This window comes from Girardinichthys multiradiatus, chromosome 23, assembly GCF_021462225.1.
Source record: "Girardinichthys multiradiatus isolate DD_20200921_A chromosome 23, DD_fGirMul_XY1, whole genome shotgun sequence".
Classification (NCBI taxonomy): Eukaryota; Metazoa; Chordata; class Actinopteri; order Cyprinodontiformes; family Goodeidae; genus Girardinichthys; species Girardinichthys multiradiatus.
In genome coordinates, this window is record NC_061815.1 from 49,172,219 (window position 1) to 49,177,234 (window position 5,016).

General features: G+C 38.1%; 1 protein-coding gene across 5 annotated transcripts in view; it reads left to right on the top strand.

Moving 5' to 3' along the window:
• Positions 1–5,016, top strand: part of lingo2 (leucine rich repeat and Ig domain containing 2) — a 283,442-nt gene that overhangs the window by 84,342 nt on the left and 194,084 nt on the right. For 4 of the 5 annotated variants that reach the window (XM_047354483.1, XM_047354485.1, XM_047354487.1 and 1 more), the window contains exon 3: positions 2,582–2,678. The gene's annotated coding sequence lies outside the window, so the exon portion shown is untranslated. Of the gene's footprint in view, positions 1–2,581; positions 2,689–5,016 lie in introns of all 5 variants that reach the window. The other variant, XM_047354486.1, reaches the window with a different exon arrangement.

Genomic DNA, 5,016 nt, shown 5'->3' on the forward strand with positions numbered 1-5,016 from the left:
ACGAATTCTAAGTTGTATTTAGGTCTGGACTTTGGCTGGGCCATTCTAGTATATCACCATGCTTTTGACTTACATTGCAACTTTGGCTTGCTTATATGTTTGGGGTTGTTGATGTGCTGGATTGTCCTGAATTTAGCTCAGTCCGTCTTCCCCTCAACTCTGACCAGATTTCCTGCTGAAGAAAAGCCTCCCCACAGAATGATACTGCCACCACCATCTATCACTGTGTGATGTGTTCATTGTGATATGCAGTGATAGTTTTTTGCAACACACAGGATGTTTTGAATGTAGGCCAATCAGTTTCTGTCTCATCTGAGCAAAGCACCGTCTCCCACGTTTGCTGTGTCCCCTTTATAGACAGTGATCCAGTTAATTCCACATACAAATATACGTTAACTAAAACCCAGATTGAAAGTCCTTAAAATCGTAGCTCTGCATACCCTAAGTGAGAATGGGAAATATCCAAGCCATTTCAGGGCCTCACAGCAGTTAGGTCAGCATCACCTAGAAAGAATGACACCAGTCATTCTTAGAAATTTAATTAGAGGGGGAAACGATTCATAGACCACTGTCAACAAGCAGTGGGGTATCGTACATCCAAGCCAAATCCCCAATTTTAAGGCACTTTAGACATACTCATCGGAATTCATCACAGCATTTTACATCACAACTGACACCCACACAAACACAACAAAGACGAGGCTGTGCTTGGGGGACATGGTGTGGTCCCCTGCCTCCTGCCATGGGGCCTGTTCCAGCAGGGACTGGGGGGTGTGGGGATGGCACAGACTATTTGGACCATGATCAAATAGATTAAGGTAAACAAGTAAATGCCCCCATATTTTCATCTGGCTGCATCAAAATACTGTTGTACCTGCAGCTAAATGTTCCATGGAGATGTTTATGTTAGCATAAGTATTTATCTCCGGGTAGCTGCCAAATATAAACTAAAACAGAAATTTTAAAGATAATTTCAGGATTTCAAAGTTGCGGCTCTCTCTGTCACTTGGTTTTGGAATGATCCGCATTGATAATTTTATCCATGTCTTTCTCTACCTGGGCCTTTTCTAAGCCACAGATGATAATCCTCATGGGCCCCTGATTAAGTCTTTGCTCCAATTAAGCTGCATTCATTTTGCCGCAGCACAATTACTGTGTACTGCGGCTCACAAATCCTCCAACAATGGATTAGACTGTTCACTGGGTGGGATGGAAGTAGCAGCACTTTTGATTTTAGGAACACTTTATCTTTTTGAAGAAAAGGTGAGGCACTGTTCTAACCTCTGCTGATGTGCATTCAATAATTATATTAGTCCATGGCAGTTTAGTTGTTGTGAAAATTATCCAAAAGTCTCGAGCTGTGACTTCTTTAAGTGAAATTATAAAGAAAGCAAAAACGTCAGCTTCAATTTCAGCATGATTTCACTTAGACTTTCTCTATTTAAAACATTTATCATAGCTGTAGAAGACAGGGGTTAAAGTAGGAAAAGCAAAAAGTGTGATCAACAGCACAAAATAGGCTTTTATACCAATTTTATTATCATGAATGATGGTTTTTGTGGTGCATAGACATCAAGATGATTGTTGAATTTTAGGGTTTTCATGGTTTTCTTTCTGTGTGTTGTAAAATTGTCCCTCTGGTGGACAGGAGAGCTGTCCAGGGTGTACCCTGCCTTTTGCCAGCTTAATCCTGTTCAGGGCCACCCTCTGCAGCCCTGAACAGGATTAAGCTAGTATGAAAAGTTGATGAATGGATGGACCTTGCTGCTTACACCGGAGTCCTAGTTTGGTGGCTCCTCAGTTGATTTCAGCATCCCACTTCTCTGTTAACTGCCAGACTGTGAAGACCTAGTAAGAGACTATCCCTGTAGTCCTTCTGGATTTTCTGCCATTAGCAGAAACAGCAGATCACTAAGATGATTTTAACTGACTTCACATGGCATTAGCTGAATTGTTTTTGACATGTACATTTCAGCAAGAATATTTTTTACAAAGTTAACTGTCTAATGTGTAAAAATAAGTTGTGCTGCACTGACAAATATCACCCATAAAATGAACACTAGTTTTGCTATACATTGGCAGATTAACACCTAGTAGACCTGAAGAAGAAGGATGTTGTGTTTCTCTCTTTTCATTAAAGTAAGGTTACTAAACTCTTTAGTCAGCTATTTCCAACTAGCCTTTAATGCACTCCCTGAAAACTACTGTTAATGCTTTCAAGCATTTGTGAGTCAAGAAAACCACAACCACTGACTGAGCCTCACACAACCGACGCTCTGTCTTGTCTCTTGTCCTCTCCAGCTGAAATGATGGTGTAATGAGCCGTTCTGCGGCAGCTGTTTAGCCAGAGAAATGATCAAGTTGACCAGGCAAGGAGAAAGATACTGTACATAAGTCAAATGGTTTTTTTTCTTTGCGGCTGCCTTCGTGTGGGTTACCTAATGTGCTTCCTTGGACTGACATTTCTTCAAGGATGTTTATCCTTGATCGCTGGGCATTTACTGTGGCTGAGTCAGTTAAAGTTGTGAGCTCACTCTCCATGTCTTCTCTGATTTGTGTTTCTTTTATTTCTTTCTTTTAGGCCTGGGAGTAGCTGACCTGTGAATAAAGTCACACTGGGGATTATCTAAAGGACTTCCTTGATTCTGTAACATTGAAGGAACACTGGAGGCCACAAGGTATGTCAAGGTGAAATTTTATTTTCTTCAAAGTGTGGTTCATCATTTCTTTTCAGAGAGTTAATTTTAATGGTACAGTATGTGCAATAGTATATCAGTAAAAATCATTTTGTATGTATTATCTATAGTATTAAAGCAAAGTTAAAAGCAAAAATAAATGCCATCTATGTAAGTTAAAGGCGAAGCAACATGAAGCTGTTTTTATTGGGCGTTCAGCCTGCAGAGCTTTTGTCAGAGTGCCACCTGCAACACATTTTCAAACATTAAAAGCACAATTTATAATGATAGAAACAACGTCAACAATATTTATCATGCCTTTTTTTATCTGGGAACTCAACAAAGATATTTTACATGTATTACACCACTTTATAATAATTAGTTAAAGGGAAATTAACAGAGGACAAAATCGTGATATCTGAGATTTGCTCTGCGTTACTAAATGAAGTTGGTCAGAATGTTTTATATTTTGTAAAAATGTGTGAGCTATATTTTAAAGCAGCTTTTGTGACAAGATGGTATAATACAGTACCCTGTCATTAAATGGTGACGACAAGTTTGACAATGGCTTTCTGCTAAATATTGTGTGTTGTGCTGCAACATCTGTACCAGTGCAACTAAGTGAAACAGGCCCTCATTATGATGCTACCACCACTATGTTTGACAGTGTTCCATGGTTTAAAAGTCTCACCATGGCCTTTCCAGCCATTCCAGTATTTCCAGAAAGTATGGTAATATATACAGTCATATTTAATACATTTGAATAATTTTCAAATGTTATGTATTTCAATAATATTATTTCATAGACTAATTACACCAGCTGATGTTCTCAAGCCTTAATTTCCTTTAATTCTGATTTTCTGCTTACAAAAAACAACAAAAATATTTTAATACAGAAATGTAGGTTTATTAAAAAGTATGATTTATACCTGCTCACAAGAGAGCATCTTCTAATTTAACAAATATGACTGTGTATCTGTTTGACTTTGAGGTTAGCTTCAATGTTGCTTCTAAGTGCTTTGAGGGTAGAAAATGGTATTTTCTTCTCCAAGGACAAAGATGACATACAATGACCTAGAAGGTGTCAGACTCATCTAGACAGCATGCTTAAATGCACCGCACACACCTTGAATGCCACAACTACTGTATATGGTTCTGCTCAAAACCATGACTCCGGCTATGTTTTCCATCCTTTGGCTTTTTATACCTTTTTTTCAAGAAATGTATCAATGGGAAGGAAAAAAAAGTGGCCAGGCTGGAAATTAATGTGATCATGCTGGGAAAGGGACTAGGCTGAACAACGTGTAGAAAGAAAATGTGTCTCTCTCTACTCCCTTGCTGCCTTGAGGCATAACACAATTAGACTTTAGATTGTTTTTCCTCTCCCTCTGCCCATCTGATTTCTGCTCCTGCCAGACTATTCTCTTTCATCTGCTTTATTCTTCTGTATTGTCATAATGTAGCAAACCCTGAGTGTTCTCACAGATCACTGTTACAGCTTATCAGTGAAGTGGGGCCGCTTCAAATTGGGTCCTTTAATTTGGGCTCTCTACATTCATTCTTAGCATTACACTTTCAGGGGAAAAGGTTTTACACTTTCAGGAGGGGAAAGACAAACACTCTAGAGCAGCACATGGAAATCTAACGCAGGAACGTTTGAAATGAGGCAAGGAAGAACGTGTGTTTAGAGTTGTGCAGCTGTAAACAGCTGCCTAGATCACTGTTTATCAGAGCAGCACACATGCTTAGTCACAAATGGAGGAAATTTGATGTTAAATATGTAGGGGCTTCTATGATGAATAAAAATATAAAGGTGCATGTTTTTGTTATTTTAATTATTCATATAAAAGAGGTAAAATTGTATTCCTTTTAAATAATGCATACTACCTTCTTACACTAAATCTTGAATATGCTACTTTCATACACAGTGGATCTTGAATAATGAATGCATTAATGTTGAGTGAATGTTTTCCCTTTTTTCTTATTCTGCATCATATTTAATGTTGTTCAAAACTAGTATTTAAATTGGAAAAAAATATATTTGTCTGTAGTTCATTATTTTTATTTACATGATTAACAGATAGAATTACATTTATTTTAATGACATTTACTGCAGATTGTTATATATTATGGAGGAAAGCATGAAAATAAGCATTAAGCATTATTAGCTTGCCCCCTTTTTAAATTGCTTTATGGCTGGGTGCTTTTCCAGCTCATGTGGGACTATATTGTCAGTCTGCTATTGTTAGGATCAGGTCCAAGTAAGGAAACCAGGTGAACCAGCAGCATAACAAACACTCTTTGATGTCTATGAAAAAATGAAGGGAGGCTTATGGACTCT